Source organism: Sminthopsis crassicaudata, chromosome 3 (assembly GCF_048593235.1).
Source record: "Sminthopsis crassicaudata isolate SCR6 chromosome 3, ASM4859323v1, whole genome shotgun sequence".
Taxonomy (NCBI): Eukaryota; Metazoa; Chordata; class Mammalia; order Dasyuromorphia; family Dasyuridae; genus Sminthopsis; species Sminthopsis crassicaudata.
This window is the reverse complement of record NC_133619.1, coordinates 184,130,165-184,148,582: the sequence shown is the minus strand read 5'-3', so window position 1 is coordinate 184,148,582 and position 18,418 is coordinate 184,130,165. Positions and strand designations below refer to the sequence as shown.

Genomic DNA, 18,418 nt, shown 5'->3' with positions numbered 1-18,418 from the left:
CTATCCTTTTAAGTTGCAAGCCCAATTCATTAATCTTCTCTTTTTCTATTTTCTTCAAATAAGCCTCTAAAGATATAAAATTTCCCCTTATTACTGCTTTAGCTGCATCCCAAAGATTTTGATATGATGTCTCATCATTGTCATTATCTTGGGTGAAATTGTTAATTGTTTCTATAATTTGCTCTTTCACCCAGTCATTCTTTAAGATGAGATTATTCAGTTTCCAATTACTTTTTGGTCTATTTACCCCTAACTTTTTACTGAATGTAGCTTTTATTGCATTGTGATCTGAGAAGAAGGCATTTATTATTTCTGCCTTCCTACATTTAATTTTGAGATCTTTATGTCCTAATATATGGTCAATTTTTGTATAGGATCCATGAACTGCTGAGAAGAAAGTATATTCCTTTCTATTGCCATTCAGTTTTCTCCAAAGGTCTATCATACCTAGTTTTTCTAATATTCTATTTACTTTTTTAATTTCTTTCTTGTTTGTTTTGTGGTTTGATTTGTCTAAATCTGAGAGTGCAAGGTTGAGATCTCCCACTATTATAGTTTTACTGTCTATTTCTTCTTGCAGTTCTCTTAACTTTTCCTTTAGAAAGTTAGATGCTATACCACTTGGTGCATATATGTTTAGTATTGATATGGCTTCATTATTTATGCTACCTTTCAGCAGGATATAGTTTCCTTCCTTATCTTTTTTAATGAGATCTACTTCTGCTTTTGCTTGATCTGAGATAAGGATAGCTACCCCTGCTTTTTTGGCTTTACCTGAAGCATAATAGGCTCTGTTCCAACCTTTTACCTTTATTCTGTATGTATCTCTTTAAGTGTGTTTCCTGTAGGCAACATATTGTAGGGTTCTGCTTTTTGATCCAATCTGCTATCCGTCTCCGTTTGATGGGATCGTTCATCCCATTTACATTTACAGTTAAAATTACTAATTCTGTATTTCCTGCCATCGTATTATCCCCAGATTATGCTTTTTTCCCTTGGCCCCCCTGATCCCCCTCCCCGATATTTAATTTATAGACCCCCCCTTGTGACGCGCAACCCTCCCTCTTTTTTTTTTTTTAGGATCCCTCCCCCCTCCCTCCAAGTCCCTTCACTTATTCTCCTTTTCCTTTTCCCTTTTCCTCTCCCCCCTTTTAATGAGGTGAGAGAAAATTCTCTGAAAAACAAATATGTTAATTATTTACTCTTTGAGCCTCTCCTGATGAGAGTAAGATTCACACAATGATTCTCCCCCTCACTAAGTTCCCTCAGATATGGTGTATTTTCTATGCCTCTTCCTGGGATGTAGTTTCCCTCTTTTTATCACTCCTTCCCCTTTTTCTGAACCGACCTCCTTCCCTTTACTACACCCCCCTTTTTTTCTTTTATATCAGTAAAATCAAATTATCCTTGAGAATTTTTTTATATACCCACAACAGAGTTACAGTTCTCAAGGGTTCTGTGTACCTTTTTGTGTTTCTCTTCAGTCTTGTGGATGTAGATCAAATTTTTTGTTTAAGTCTGGTTTTTTTCTTAGAAACATATAGAATTCCTCTGTTTCATTGAATGACCATCTTCTTCCATGGAAAAAGATGCTAAACTTAGCTGGGTAGTTCATTCGTGGTTGCAGTCCTTGATCTTTTGCCTTACGGAATATCAGGGTCCAGGCCCTTCTATCTTTTAATGTGGAGGCAGCCAGATCTTGGGTGACCCTAATTGTGGCACCTTGGTATTTAAATTGTTTTTTTCTAGCTGCTTGCAGGATTTTCTCCTTTGTGTGGTAATTCTGCAGCTTAGCCACTATATTCCGTGGTGTTCTTTTTTTAGGGTCTATTTCAGAAGGAGTTCGATGAATTCTTTCCACATCTACTTTCCCTTCTGTTTCTATTATCTCTGGACAGTTCTCTTTGATAATTTCCTGTAAAATAGAATCTAGGCTCTTTTTTTGGTCATAGTTTTCTGGAAGTCCAATAATCCGCAGATTATCTCTCCTAGATCTATTTTCCAGGTCTATAGATTTTCCCAGTAAGTATTTGACGTTGTTCTCCAGCTTCTCATTTTTTTTGTTTTGTTTGACTGATTCTTGGGTTCTCTGTGAATCATTCATTTCTATTTGTTCCATCCTGACTTTTAAGGAGTTATTTTCTTCTTTCACAGTTTTTAGTTCTTTTTGTAAATGCCCAATTTCGTTTTTAAATGAATTATTTTGCTCTATTGAATTTTTTTCCATTTCCCTAATTTTTTTTTTGAGAATTATTTTCTTTTTCCAATTCAGAAATTCTATTTTCTTGAGACTTTTTTATCTTTTCCAATTCAGAAATCCTACTTTCCTGTGTTTTTTTTAACCTTTTCTAATTCATAAATTTTGTTTCCCTGCATCTCCTGTGAATTCTTTATTTTTTCCAACTCCAATTTCAGGACGTTGTTATTCTCTATCATAGCTTCCCTTTCCTTTCCCCATTTTTCTTCAATCTCCCTCAATTTTTTAAGAGTTTCCTCTAGGAGAGAGTTATGTGATGGGGGGCAGGGATCGTTCCCCTTTAGGTTGTTATCTGCTGTCTCTCTGCTGTTAACTTCCTCGGGTTTGGATCCCCACTCTTTCTCTGTATGGAAGGAATCTATGGTTTTTTTAGCTTTTTTGCTCATACTTAAAAAATCTTTTGGGGTCTGTCCCTGGGGTAGGAAATTATTTATTTACTTCTTTACCAGCTTCCTCCCAGACCGGATGGATGCAGCGGCTCCTGCGCCGGAGCTAAGATAGAGCTCTGGGAGAGAGTTCCCCACCCCCTCCCTGGAAGTGCCTCAGAGGTGATTAGCACTACTGTGCTTCGAGGGCGTAGAATAGTAAAGACAGCACAAAGCCCAGCCTATGTGTCCGGGTGGGGAGTGGATGTCTGCAGCAGGTGACGTGAAAAGCCCCTGTGCTCAAACTGGAAGTGTTTGCCAGAAACCGCAGTCCCTAGTTCAAAGGTTCCGCTTCTCTGGGACTTCCTGGAGCTGAGTTCCACTCCCTCCAGCTAAGCTAGGCAGTGTGTGTTGCCTTGGGCCGTATCCACCCACTTGTCAATCTCTTAACTATTCTCAGGTGGTAGCTGAGGCCACACCCCCTGGTGCCGAGTCTCTGCTGAGTCACCCCCAGGATCGGGGAAAATCTAATATGAGTTTTAAAATATTTTGGCTTTCTCTTCTGAACTGCTAAATAATTAGCAGAGAAGAGCTAACAGCCTGTTCCAGATTCCTTTACCTCAGTGGCTTCTCTGATCCCAGAGCCCTTCCCAGTGCAATGGGCGCAGTGTGCCCCTACCCCACCATCTGTGCTGGTCTCTCTTATTCCTCCCCTGAGAACTGACCTTTCCTGTTGAAACTCCAGATTCTCTTCAGCTGGTAAGTTGTGCTTCCAGTCCTTGTGGTATCTATCAGTCCTGAGCTAATTTTGAGACTTAATTTATCTAATTGGTTGTGAGGGAGTGAGGACGTTCACTGAGTCGTGTGTTTCTTCTCCGCCATCTTGGCTCCGCCCCAATGTCAAAAGTTTGATGTGTCATTAAATTGGAGAAGAAAAGGAAGAATTAGGGACAAAACATTTCTTAAGTGATTACTATTGTTCCAGGGATTAAAACATACTGGGAAAAGACTTAAGACCACAAACTTTTGTATTATCAATTCCAAAGCCCATATAAACATTATTTGCTTCCTACTAGATAGCAAATTGTGGTTCATGGCCCCCTTATGAAGTTACTTTCAATATAATGTTAAAGGTCTTTGGCTCTGGTATAAGATGATTAGATTTGAAATCTCATCTCTGATATTTTACTATTTCTGTGACCTATAAGTCTATGATCTTAAATCATATTGCCTTCACAGATCTCAGTTTTCTCTCTGTAAAATGGTGACATTAGACTCAGATGATCTCTGAAATCCTTAAGTCTAAATTTATTATTAATAAACATAGTACACACATCATAAATGAAACATACTACTTAACAAAATTTTGTTAGTTAAAAGCTCATCTGAGAATATGTATTTTGGAAATAGCACATTGCCTCTCTTACTCTTCCTTTCTACCCTAATCTTTCTCTTTCTCTTTGAATTTTTTTTCTTTCTTTCTCCCTCTTACTCTGTCTTTCAGTTTCTGTTGCTTTTGATCTCTCTACTCTCTCAAATTAGATCATATAATTTTTAAAATAAATGTAGTTTTTGATAGAGTCATAGAATTATAGAGCTAGAAGGGTCCTTAGAAATCACTTCATCCAGTTAACACTTCAATGTGTTTCCTTGGAAAAAATTTATATTCAGCAGCTGATAAAAAGTTTTAATGCCAGCGGCAACCTTCTTAGTGTGCTGCATGTTGCTTTGATATAAAATCTTGTAAGATTTGACTGGATCCTACTTTACATATTTGATGCATTGCTTGGGAAGCTGAATGGCAAAATGAATGCAGTACTTCATCCAACATCCTGACTGCTATGAGCCATAATCTCAGGGCTCATTCTTTAGGGACTAGAGGCTTGGTAAGTATTGAATAAAAAAATGTCTAAGTAACGTTGGAAGCTAAGCAGATGTGTTTTTAATGCACCATTTACTCTTTATGTGGTAGTTTAGCTACCTTTTCCCTTCCATGTAAATTTTTAACTTTTTTTAAAGACAAATTGGTCATGCAAAGTGGTAATGAAAAATGAAATTGCAGTATTTTATTAGTTCAAATGTGAAGAGATTTCAGTGTCAAGAAGTTATCTTTAATCTCCCTTTATTGGACTTTTATTATCACTTCACTGAGTGAAATACATAAGAACCACTTACCTATTTTATTGATTAGGCTTATTGTCCTAAGATTGCTATTGATGTCCCTCTTGTCACATGGAAGAAGAGTGTTGCATTGATTCTCCTTTCTTTTGAGTTTCTATTGCTTGTTGTAATGCAGAAGAAAGATCATGGATCTCAGAAATAAAGAGACTTACATTCAAATCCTGACTCAATCACTTTCTCTCTGTATGGTGTGAAGCAAGCTATTTCACCTTCTCTGGGTTTCAATTTTAAATAGTTAAAATGAGGAAGTTGGACTAGATAATAGTTCAGATAATTTCTAGCTCTAAGTCCTATGATTCTGGTTTGCCAAATTCCAGGGAGCTTTAATTATAGGCCTGCTTTTGTGTTGTTGTTGTTTGTCCTTTGCTTTTAAAGAGGATCAATGACATCACAGAGTAGAAAGAACATGGAATGAGGAATTAGGAGACCAGGTTTCTTTTCCTAATTTTCCTACTAATTAGTTATATGACATTTTTTTTTTCTTCTGTGGCTCCCTTGTAAATAAACTGAGAGGATTAGATAGTATGACTGCTTCCAGCTGAAAACTCTTTCATTTGGTGTTTAGTTCTTCCTTTTTTCCTTATGCAATTGTTTCCGATGGACATGAGTCTAACTGCAAATAAGAGAGGCTGGTTAACATCAAATGCCAACTCATATGTTTTTTTGAAGGAACAGCTATACATGATTCAGATAATAGAACACTGGGACTAGAGGCAGAAAGACATATGGTTAATAGGACCTCACACAGCTAAAAATGTGTGATCCTTGGCAAGTCACTTAAACACTATATGTCTTTGTTTCATCAGCTAAAAAATACTGATAATAATAGCACCATCTCCCAAGACTGTTGTGAGTTCCCAAGGAGAAATTATTTGTCAAGTCAAATTACATATGCTACATAAAACTTAGCTGTTATTGTCATTATTATTAGTGGTAGTAATGTATAAATGCTCATAATACCTATTTTGTTATATCAAAGTATATTAATGTTGTTGCCACATAATTCCTCTTCCTAATTTTCTCTCCTTGAAACAGTGCTATAGATTGAAGTTTCAGAGTAGCATTGGTGTTGATTTGGTCAAATAAAAGAATAGGACTTTTAGAATTGAGAAGGAAAATTTAAATAATAACCTAAAAATGAAGGAAGAAATATTAGAATTATAGAAAATTACTTCTTTCCCTCCTCACTTCAAGTATGGCAGATATCACATTCATTTACATAATTCCTTGCTTCCATTTGCTATCAAGATGTTCATTTTTAATCTTTATCAAGTAGTTAGAAGTCTCTATTGGCACCTTTTAAAGCCTTTCTGGAGGACTTTAGGGAGTATATAAACAAAAGTCACATAAAATAGGTAGAGTGAAAAAAAACTTTTGATCTGCATATTGAAAGGATATGTCCAAACAATCAGATTATTTATCCATGCAAATATTTGAATACCTTTAAAAGTAGCAGCATTTCATGGTAGGGAACCTACCCTAAGAAACCTTTTGATAATTAGAATGTATAGAGTGTTGGATATGTAAGAAATGATATCATTTTGGATGCACATATTTCAATTAAACAACATCTGCTCCAAACAACTGAGTTAAAATCAGGCTTTAGAAAATTATTTGGGTGACCTTGGATAAATCACTTGACATCTATAAACCTCAGTTTCCCCAGCTGTAAAAAATAATGATTATAGCACCTACTACCCAGAATTATTGTGAAGATCTAATGAGATATTATTTGTTTTTTTTGTTTTGTTTTGTTTTGTTTTTTTCCAAATAATTGCTTTATGAAAAACAAAAATTGTGCAATTTAGATCAAGCATACATTTTTTCACAATATTAGACCTGACTGGCAGAAGCACTTTTCCAACAGAAACCCCCCAGGCAGCTTCGGATCCCATTTGTTGTTCTCCTAGAGTTGCAAGAGCCCGGGATCTCCCCTCATGTTCCCCCACCACAATTTCTCTGGCTTTGCCCTCCCCCCCAGTAAAAGTGTTACTATAATAATCTAATAGATTTAACTTGAGATTACTTAGCACTAGATGCTCCAACTTTCTCTCCTCATGATAATCAGGTTGCTACTATTCTTCTCTGTAAACACTGATTACAAGAGGAAAGATGGTGAACCCTGGAGGGCTTCTGTGAAACACAAGCAGTAGAGGAGCCCCAGAGTGCCAACCCTCTTCCCTCACCCTGAAAGACTACCCACAAAGGCTGCCTGGCAATCCCAGATCCCTGGAACCTGTGACCCCAGTGCATCTCCCTGCACATGTTCCTCAGGACCAGAACAGCAAGCTGACAGGGATGCTGCCACTGTGGCCCTGGCAAAAGGGCAAAGGCATGGACTTTGTTCCCTCTAGGGTTCAAGCTCATAGTCTCTGTTATCAGACTTCCATCAGTTTCTTTCCTTTGGCCCGCTGACTAAAGTTAGCTTGGGAAGAGTCCTGAGCTGTCCGCTGACCTCTAACCCTCACACAGCCATCACCCTACTGGGTGTGGGAACTCCCCCTTGTCCTAGTGCTCAGAGGGCAACTCCTATGCCAGACTGCTAGTTCCAGAAGCTCCCTGGGTCATAGAGGGAGCGAGCACATGGCTCAGGCCATTCTCTCACTTTTCTCCTAGATCAGTCTATAAAGAAGCAGGGTCTCCTTATACACAAGGAGAACCTTCTGAACTCTGCTCCCTGCCTTAGGATGTAAAAATATGAGCATAAGCCACCCTCCACCCAATGCTCCTATGTCCATATGCCAGGAACAGTGGGCAAGGGATTTAAAGACTTGGCTTTACCACCTCTCGCTTAGGTTTCTGGGAATTCAAGCAGTACCAAAAAGGGTCGTAGTCTTTGTCAGCAGCAAAGGCTGCCTGTCTATCCAGGGGGTTTTGTAGCTCCCCAGAGTAGTACCAGGACTCAAGCATTAAGAGACAGAAAGACTCAGAGAACGAGGAAGGAGAAGGCTGGGCATTTTCATACCTGCTGTGCCAATGGAAGTCTGGGAAATTTGTTCCTAATGCCCAAGCTGGGCACCAGTGGGCAGGGTATAACTTGAATACCAACAAGACAGACCGTATAGCCCCCAAATACAGGTGCTTCCCCCCACTCTCCCCAAAAGTCATTCATTCAAACTCCAGCGAGATGGAAATCTGGTTCTCCTGTAAGGGTCACTCACAGCCCAGGACCTTAGTGCTCAGCATGTGGGATAAAAGAGAGGATGGCTCAGAGACCAAGGACAGGGAGGATTCATGGGGAGAAAGGTGTAAAATAGAAGCCACATTCATGGCTGGTAAGGACCGGAGCCTCTGGAAAGGGTGACCCAGAATGAAAGCCAAAGGGAAGCACCAGGGAGGTGGAAACCATGACTTTTGGCAACAGAAAGGGGAGGTCCCTCTGTTCATCCTCTCACCCTGGACAGAAGGGCAGGGGATGGTGTCTAGGGCTATTGCACAGGCTGCGAGGTTGGGCCATTGGTCCCTTTTTCATTCAGTTTGTCAGATATTCTGAAAAATGTCTCTCTCATGAGAGAATGGCAGGTCTCTAGCAACTGGGGGATGTCATCCACGGTCATGCCTTCTGTCTTGATTGGATCCAGCACTTCTACTTTGATCTTTCCTGATGTGAAGAGTTTCTTCTCTGGCTGGTAAAAGGAAGAGAATGACGAATATATCACAGGAATGATTGGCACCTGGGCCTGGACAGCCAGATAAAAGGCTCCCTTCTTGAATGGCAAAAGGTCATAACTTCCATTCCGTGTTCCCTCAGGATAAATCCACACTTTCAGATTCTTCTGAACCAAGATGTTTCCCACTTCCTCCATCACTGACATGGCTGTGCTTGTCCGCTTTCTGTTGATGAAGATGACACCCCCAAGATACATGATTAGGCCCACAGGGCCTGTGTAAAGTAGTTCCCGCTTGGACCCAGGGTGATAAATCTGTCAGTGTCCCAGTCAACCAGATATCTAGTCCCCCAAAAATTTGCTAATAAAGAGGTACACTGTGTCATATAGTCACAGTAAGTATTCAGTTAAACTTATCAAAGGCAGAAAGATATAACATTTGGTTTTGTTTTAGAGTTACTTCTGAAAGCTAATGAATTTATATAAAAATGAAAAAAAAAAGTTGTTTAGAGCAGATGTGAGACAATTGAAATATGTTTATCCAAAAAGATATCACTCCTCCCAGTAATGTGATTACACATCAAAGATCTACTAAGACACTGATGTTTTGTACTTACTACTTCTAACTAATTCATAGTTAAATTTTACTTTTTTTTCTAACAATATCAGAGATAAAAGAGAAGGAATGTTGGATTCACCCTCTGCCATTTAGTATACATTGAACCTTGAGTAAATCATCTTATTAATCTAATTTTCAATTTTATAAATTTTTGGTGAGGTAGTTGGGTTAGATGATTCTCACAGTCTCTTTCACTTTGAAAGAGTGATGAATTATGATCCTAAAGATATTAATAATAGAATAAGTGTTTAGAGGAGTACTATTCTTAAAGTGATTTCAGCCAATAAAGAGTAAGTTTATATCTAAAGTTCAAATGGAAGAAGAGTTAGGAAAAAAAGACAATATTAGGAAATATGATATGCAAGACTCTTCCAATTTAAGAAAAGCTGATTTCAGAATTCAGTGATAGTATAGTCAGAATCCTATAACCTAAGATTTCTATTTGGAAATCCTAGTCAAAAATGTTTGATAGAAAAAAGGTCTAGAAGTAAGAAGACTACACCAATAGTGTTATTATGAATTGTTAAGTTGACTTTAGGGATGGAAATAAGCACTGAAAAAGTTACTATGAAGGACGATCTTACAGGATGAATCAGATGATTAGATATGGGTGAGATCTGAAGGAGAAAATAACAAATATCAGATTTGTGGCATTTGTATATTTAATATATATGCCTTTTGTGTCTATTGAAATTATCCTTAAAGTGCCAATGGGAATTCCTATTTAAAAAACACTAGAAATCATAGTAATCAGTGAAACTGTAAAAAAAAAAAAAAAAAAAAAAAAAAAGATAAGTAGTATCTAGATAAAACCAAAACAAGCATTACTTGTAGAGAGGGTAAATTTGAAGCCTTTCTCTTAAGATGAGGAAGAAAGTATATTCTAGTGTTTTTAATAGGAATGAGTGTTGTATAAAGTTTAAAATTCTGCATCTATTGAGATAGTCATACAATTTTTGTTGTTATTGTTATTAATATGACTATGCTGACAGTTTTCCTAGCATTGAAATAGCCCTAAATTTTGACTATTAAGCAATCATAAGCTATGGTCTTCATGACATTGCTACTATCTTATTAGAACTGTATTTACATTTTACCATTAATGTTCATTAAATAATTTGGCCTATACTTTATTTTACTGTCTTTGCTTTTCCAAATTTAAATAGAAAACTGTTCTGTGTCACAGAAGTAATTTGTTAAGACTCAAAATAGTTTATATATGCATATATGTATGTTATATTATACATATATATTGGGATTTATTGTACCTGAAAACTGAAAGAATTCATGTGTGAATCCATCTAATCTTAGATAATTTTAAGGGAGCTTATTTATGTACTTTTTTTTCCAAGACAGAATAATCAATTAATTCTATTTTTTCTGTTAATAAGGACTACTTATATTTCTGTAATTTTTTTGTTCATTTCACTGATTAGCCAATTTATTGAGATATAATTGAGCAAAATATTTTCAACTAATTGCTTAATTTCCTCTTTGATGGTGGTAAATTAATCCTTTAATTTTTGATGCTGCTTTAGTTTTATGGGTGAATTCAGACCATTCACATTCATACTTATGGCAACTGTGCATTCCCCTCCATCCTATGTTCTCCTCCTCCTCCTCCTTCTCCTCTTCCTTGTTCTCTTTCTTCTCCTTCTCCTTCTCCTCGTTCTCCTTCCTCTTCTTCCTTTTCTTCTTCTTTTTCTTCTTCTTTCTTTCTCTCACTGTCTATCTCTCTGTCTCTGCTTCTTAGTCTTTTTCCAGTATCAAAAATAAAAAGGGTGTACTTACCACCAATGAAGAAAAAATTAAAACAATAGTTAGAAGCTATTTTACCCAATTATATGTCAATAAATCTGATAACCTAATGGAAATGGATGAATACTTACAAAAATATAGATGGCCCAGATTACCAGAAGACAAAATAAATTTCTTATATATTTTAGAAAAAAATTGAACAAGTGAGTAAGAACTGTAAGTTTTTAGTTCTTTCAAAGTGGTATAATTTAAAGAGATGTGTGTGTCTCCTGGCCTGTTCTCTTGTGTGTGAATGACTACTAGCAATCTTTTCTGACCCAACTACCCTATTCCCTGAAATCATAAGCTTGGATGTAGTAGTGATTCTCTTCATTCTTTGACTGTAGGACAGTATTGTGATGTATAGACAATAATACAGAGTCTTTCAGCAAATGAAAGAAAGTGACCCCCATAATATTCTTTTGCCAAATTGTCTGACCCTTTTTTGATCTGTCAGTGAAAATTCCACAAGTTGCTGCCAATTAAGTTTCTCCTTAAGGTCTATTGTTCCTTGTTGAAAAGTGCTCTGATTCTTTGTTACACAAATACTATCTAAAATAGACTGTATTTCACTCTCACCCCAATGTAATACGACTTTTCCTGACAACTTTCTAAGTTGTTTTTGACTAGAAAATTATTTTTTCATAGTTCAATAGTTCATCCTGCGGCTCTGGAATTTGTGTTAAGGCATTATTTTAATTTTGTTTGGAAATACTTTGGGAGACTTCTGGTGAGTCTCAGTTATTTTGAATTTGGAGTTTTAAATTCTAATTTTTTAGAAACTTTCTCCAGTGAATTTTTCTTCCTTGTTTTGCATTTGGCAATCTCTTTTTTTACGTTTTTTTTTCAGTGTTTTTCTATCTATTTTTACCAAGTCTTATTTTTCTGATAATGTTCTTGCTTTGCTTTAAAATTTTAATTTTGCATTAGATAAAATCCAACATTCATTCCTATTATAAACACTAGAGAGTATAGGAATAAATGTACTTTTCCTTGAAATGATCAGTAGCAAAAAGCTATTAGAAATAATCCATAACATTAGCAAAGTTGCAGGATACAAAATAAATCCACATAAGTGGGGGCAAGGAAGAGAAATGTTGGAACAAGGGGTTTTGCAATTGTCAATGTTGAAAAATTACCTATGTCTATATCTTGTAAATAAAAAGCTATTAAAAAAACTACACCAAGACAAAAACAAAAAAAGACATTTGGTACTGGCTAAGAAATAGAGTAGTTGATCAGTGAAATTGTTAGGTTCACAAGAAAAAATAGTTAACACTATAGCAATATAGTGTTTGATAAAAACCAAAGACCCCAGCTTAGGGGATAAAAACTCACTATTTTACAAAAACTGCTGGGAAAATTGGAAACTAACCATTGAACCACACCTAACACCACATACCAAGACAAGGTCCAATTGGGTTCATAATTTAGACTTAAAGAATGATATTATAAGCAAATTATAAGAACATAGGACAGTTTCATTCTCAGATGTGTGGAGAAGGAAAGAATTTGTGTCTAAAGAAGAACTGAAATAGATAATTTTGATTATATTAAGTTAAAAAGGTTTTGTACAAACAAAACTCATTCAGACAAGGATTAGAAGGGAAACAATAAATTGGGAAGATGTATTTACATTTAATAATTCTGATATAGGCCTCATTTCTAAATATATAGAGAATTGACTCAAATTTCAAAAAGAATTCCAGCCATTCTCTTATTGATAAATGGTCAAAGGATATGAACAATTTTCAGATGAAGAAATTAAAACATTTCTAATCATATGAAAAGATGCTCTAAATTACTATTAATCAGAGAAATGCAAATTAAGAGAACTCTTGAGATGCCACTACACACCAATATAGACTGGCTAACATGACAGGAAAAGATAATAATGACGAATGTTTGAAGGGATGTGGGGAAAATGGGACATTAATACATTGTTGGTGGAACTATGAATAGATGCAGCCATTCTGGAGAGCAATTTGGAATTATGCTCAAAAAGTTATCAAACTGTGCATACTCTTTGACCCAGCAGTGTTTCTATTGGGCAAAAAAAGTGGGAGGGAATCTCCCACCAGGCAGGTGAAGCTCTGTTTTCTTGACATTGGCTTCTCTAAGACCACTGCTCAGATTACCTTTTCTTGTCCTTATGGAAGGTACTTACAGAGGCAACACTTCAGTTAAAGTGTTTTTAAGGAGTAAAGAAATGATTTTGAGTTAAGGCCAAAGAGGCCTCTCTTTGCATGCAGAACAATCTTAAGTCTCTTGCTTCATGGAATATTGAAAGGACTGCTTTGGGGGAAAAGAAAATTTTCCCCAAAGCAGAAAAAAAAATTATGTTAACTGAGCCTAGATTTGCCCTCTTAAATGGAAACAACCTGTGTTAAAAGCATATATTTAGGGCTGGAAAGATAGGGAGACAATCTAAATCTAAGGGGCAAAGGCAGGTTTCAAGGGAGAGCTTTTTTTCTACCCCAGATTACAGGCAGCTAGCACCAATTATACAGTTATCACTCATTAGAACATGTTAGTACTAGGCATTGTGCTCAAAAGGATTTTGTTTTCTTTATACCAACTTATTATTGAATGTAATTAATATAGCCTTATTGTTCAGTATTTCAAGCCTCTGTGGTTTTTTCCTAGTGTTTTGATTAAAAAAATATAGTTTAACTTTTTTACTTAAAAAAAAAAAGCATCTTTTAATCTTAACTGTTAGAAAATTTCCTGAGGGCTTCAAGAGTTTAAGTGACTTGATTATGTCTGTCTTGTCAACATATGTTAATAACAGAACTTGAATCCAGATCCTCTTGGCAAAAAGAACCTTTCTTTTTCTGCAAAGTTACAATGGTATCAAAAATTATTGTACTAATTAAATGCACCATTATATTAATGGATTGGGAAAACCTAGGTTACCTTAGAGTGTTATACTTTATTTCATATGTTTTTATGAAATACCTGTGCACATCATAGATATTGAGGTCCTTCCTGATTACAGCTATTTTGTTTTGTTATAAGAATAAAATTGTATTGTTTGAGAGATGCACATTGGAATGTTATTAAACGGTCAATCTATATTCTCTTTTAAAAAGTCAGCTATGAAAGATAAATTCCATTTAAAATAACGATACACAAAATAAAATATTTGAGTATCTAATCTTCAAGACAAAGCCAGGAACTTTATAACAACTGCAAAATACTACTCACACAAATAAAAATAAAATCAGATATAAACAACTGAGAAAATGATAATTCTATCCTAAATTGGTTTACTTGTAAACATACTAATCAAACTGCCAAAAAAATTGCTTCATAGAGTTAGAAAAAGTAATAACATTTCATGCCCCCACACCAAAATAAGGTCAAAATGGATACATGATTTGGCAATAAAGAGTAATACCATAAGTAAATTAGGAGAGCAAGGGATAATGTACCTATCAGATCTTTGGAGAATGGAGGAATTTATAACGAAAGAAGAAATAAATATCATTATGAAAGGCAAAGTGGGTAACTATGATTACATTAAATTAAAAAGTTTTTGCACAAACAAAACCAAAACAAACAAGATTAAAAGAGAGATAAAGGCCTGGGAAAAATTTAATTTCTTTCTTTCTTTCTTTCTTTCTTTCTTTCTTTCTTTCTTTCTTTCTTTCTTTCTTTCTTTCTTTCTTTCTTTCTTTCTTTCTTTCTTTCTTTTTTTTTTTTTAAATAAGGTAATTGGGGTGGAGTAGTTTGCCCAGGATTAGGTATTTAGTAAGTATTAAGTGTCTGAGGTCACATTTGAACTCAGGTCCTCCTGATTTCAGGGCTGTTATGCTGTCCACTGCACCATCATGCTGCCCCAATAGCTACTGTTTCTGACAAAGGCCTCATTTCTAAAATATATAAAGAAACTTTAAAATTATAAGAATACAATTCATTCCCCAAATGATAAATGGTCAAAAGTTATTAACAGGCAATACTCAGATGAAATTAAAGCCATCTATAGTTATATGCAAAAATACTCTAAATCACTATTGATTAGAGAAATTCAAGTTAAAATCACTCTGAGGTATGCCCTGAAGGGGCCTAATATGCCTGGAAAAAATAATGATAAATGTTGGAGGGGATGTAGGAAAATTGGAAACTAATGCATTGTTGGTGGGTAGAATTGTGAAATGATAGAACTATTTAGGAGAGTGATTTGGAACTATGACTAAAGGACTGTGAAACTGTGCATACCCTTTGATCCAGCAGTGACACTAATGGGTATATATCCCAAAGAATTCATAAAGCAAGGAAGAGGGCCTACATGTGCAAAAATGTTTGTAGCAGCTCTTTCATGGTGGCAAAGAATTGGAAAACGAGTAGATATCCATTAATTTGGGAATGGCTGAAAAAAAGTATGGCATATGAAATTAATGGAATATTATTTATTGTTCTATAAAAATAATAACAAGCTTATTTTAGAAAGGTCTGAAAAAAATGTATATGAAATGATGCTGAGAGAAACAAGCAGAACTAAGAATTCATTGTACACAATAACAGCAAGATTGTGTGATGATCAAGTAAGAAAGACTTGCTTTTTCTCAGTGGTTCAGTGGTACAAGGCAATCCCAATAAACTTTCGATAGAAAATGTTATCTGCAATCAGAAAGAGAATTATGGACATTAAATGTAAATCAACACATGCTATGTTCATTTTTCTTTTTTTTTCTGTTTCTTTTTTTCTCTCATGGTTTTCCTTTTTGTTCTGGCATTTTCTCCCAACATGATTTGTAAAGAAATGTATATTAAAAATTAATGTAGGGTGCAGCTAGGTGGCGCAGTGGATAGAGTACCATCCTTGAGGAGGACCTGAGTTCAAATCTGATCTCAGACACTTAACACTTCCTAGCTGTTGCCCTAGCTGGGCAAGTCACTTAACCCCAGCTTCAGAAAAAGAAAAAAAAAATTAATGTACATGTATAGCCAGAAAAAATAAATTGAAAAAAAATTAAATTAAAATATCAGCCATATATTTCCTTGAAATCAATACTTGTTCTTTTAAATATCTGATAAAAGCTTTGGTGATCTCCATAGTGGTTCATGTGTATGGTTCCTTCATAAGATACTTTCAGCCTTCCAGATATGACAAAATTCATAAGTGCCTCACTTAAAAAAATAATATTTGACTAATAGGGAGGTTGGAAATAAAGAGGATTGATTGCGGGATTGAGGAGGAGCAAAACCAAAGAGAAAATTAGAAGGAAATATCCACTCCTAGGCTATATTCTGACAGTAATAGTTACTGAAAAATGTGTCAGTATAAACAGTGACTTTTTAAAATTGGGGAACAATGTGGAAATCAATATTAAGTGTCTGGTGGGGAATTTTAACATTATTCATTTGAATTTTGAATAAAGTTTAATTCAATTTTCTTTTGCAAAAAATAGTCTTTATCAAGATTAACACCAGTTTCTTTGCACATTTGGAAAAATGATAAATGCTTCCTCTGTATGCATGCCTCTTTTCAGTAGAGAGTATAGAAAGTAAGCATACTGTATCTAGATAAGTGTTCTCTGCTGGAAAGGAAAGCTCTTTTATGATATTGATTAGCTCCAAGGACATTTTAAAGAGGAAGACAAGTCTCTGGAGAGAAGCTACTATCACCTTGACCTTGGGTCAGTATTAGACCACTGCCCTCTAACCTCAAGGAACCTTCTACCTGATCGTGACATCTTTCATGCTTTCTGAGTAAGTCAGCAGGGGACACATGTCGATGTGGCTCTTGCCAAATCAGAATTGACTGGCCTGTAGGAAGCTGGAGAGGAGTGGGAAATGTGGGTTAAAATATGTCAATAATGTTTCAGAAGAACGATTTCTCATAAGAATTGTAGCTGTAGGAATATTTTGACATTTATTCGGTAGAGAAATGTAGCATGTTTTGTGAAGCACTTCAAGAGGGCTGCTGCTAACTGCTGTGGTGTATTGATCTTTCTGTTAAATTGCATGGGCACACTTGGGAGATCATTGAGATTCAGGCAACAGGACAGAAAGGATCGGCTGCACCCGATGGTCACTAATGGTAATTGGTTTCGATTCTTGCACTTGAAGAAGCCATGATTTACTTGGTTCACTGATGAATTGTAGACACTAAATATTTTCAAAAGAAGAGGAAAAAAAAAAAAACATGATTTCTTTTTCTTGTCATTTGCAAATTATTGCCTCTACTTTATAATATTTCATATATAAAGGTTATAAATCATGACACTAAAAAGGAAAATATACTGAAATAGTTAAGAACTCACAAATTTATTTGGATCACTAAGATATTAAAAATTATTTGTCTCATGTCAATATAATGTTATCTAAATTCTACTGTACTAGATGATTTTTCAATTTCCTTTGATTTTTAGAATAATGGAAATAGGAGAGGGAATTTATTGCTTTAAAAGTTTTGAGAGCAGTGTTTTGTAATATATTGACATGACTTCAAAATAACCAGTGAGTAAGACAAATTAGTCAGAACAATTGCTGAGCATAATATAGATATAGTAGCTTGTTAATTTGCTATTTTTAGATTAACTTATTCTTTAATAACCTTTTCTAAACTAAAGACTTTAAACTTTCTGAAATAAAACCAAATTTGGGACCCTTTTCCTGATTCCATGCCTGATTTTGTTGATCGATTAGCACTGGGTCAGTTACACAGAAACAAAAATAACAATACAAATAATAATAAAAAAAACAATAAAAAGGATGATTATTAGAGGCTGTTAAATTGGTAGACAATGTTTTCTCTTTTTGCTGCATATCTAACTATCTGTATTCGTCAATGCATTATCATCTATGATACTGAAAAGGAAAATTTTTAAAACTGTCTTCTTCATTTAGATAAAAACAGCACATTTGTTATGGAGCCTTAAGAGAGTTTCAAACCAAAAATATAATAATTAATACTCTTTCTATGTTTCTCTTAAATTAAATACTTTCAAAAGCTATCACTTGAAGAATCAGGAGTTAGAAGACTTCTATGATTGTAAAAACAGTGACTGGATTTACTCCCACAAATTTCTGAATTGTGAATTTCTGTTTTTTTTTTGTTTGTTTTTTTTCTAGAAGTGTCAGATCTAAAAGCACCAATAGGATGGTCACTTCTGCCCATTCATATTCTTAGCAAGTCTTTTTAATTAGGTAACATGTATAGTAATTAGAGGTAATTACCATTGGTTTTATTATAAATTTCTGTATTCATAAGGACTGAATGAATATCACAAACATTTCAAATAGAAGACTGAATCTACAAGCTACTAAATTATGGGTCATTCACTTCGATGTAAACTTTACATTTAAAAAAAAGTATTTTTCTGAATTGCTTAAATGTATTTATTTACATATTTTGATGTTAATAGCATTAACAACAATTCACATTTACAGAGTTACTTAGTGTTCATAAATTTTATCCATAACCACCTTAGAAGGCAGATAGTACAGTTATCATTATTCTCAATTTGCAATTAAGGAAATTACATCTTGGAGAGTTAAGCAATTGTCTAGGTAAAAAACACCACTAAAACAAAAACAAAAACAAAACCCAAGAACACATGAATCCAGAAAATCTGAGTTCAAA

At 35.1% G+C, this 18,418-nt stretch overlaps 1 pseudogene; it reads right to left on the bottom strand.

Annotated features, from left to right (window-relative positions):
* Nucleotides 1-8,190: 8,190 nt before the first annotated feature.
* On the bottom strand, nt 8,191-16,526 carry LOC141561970 (1-acyl-sn-glycerol-3-phosphate acyltransferase beta pseudogene; annotated as a pseudogene).
* Between the last annotated feature and the right edge of the window lie 1,892 nt (nt 16,527-18,418).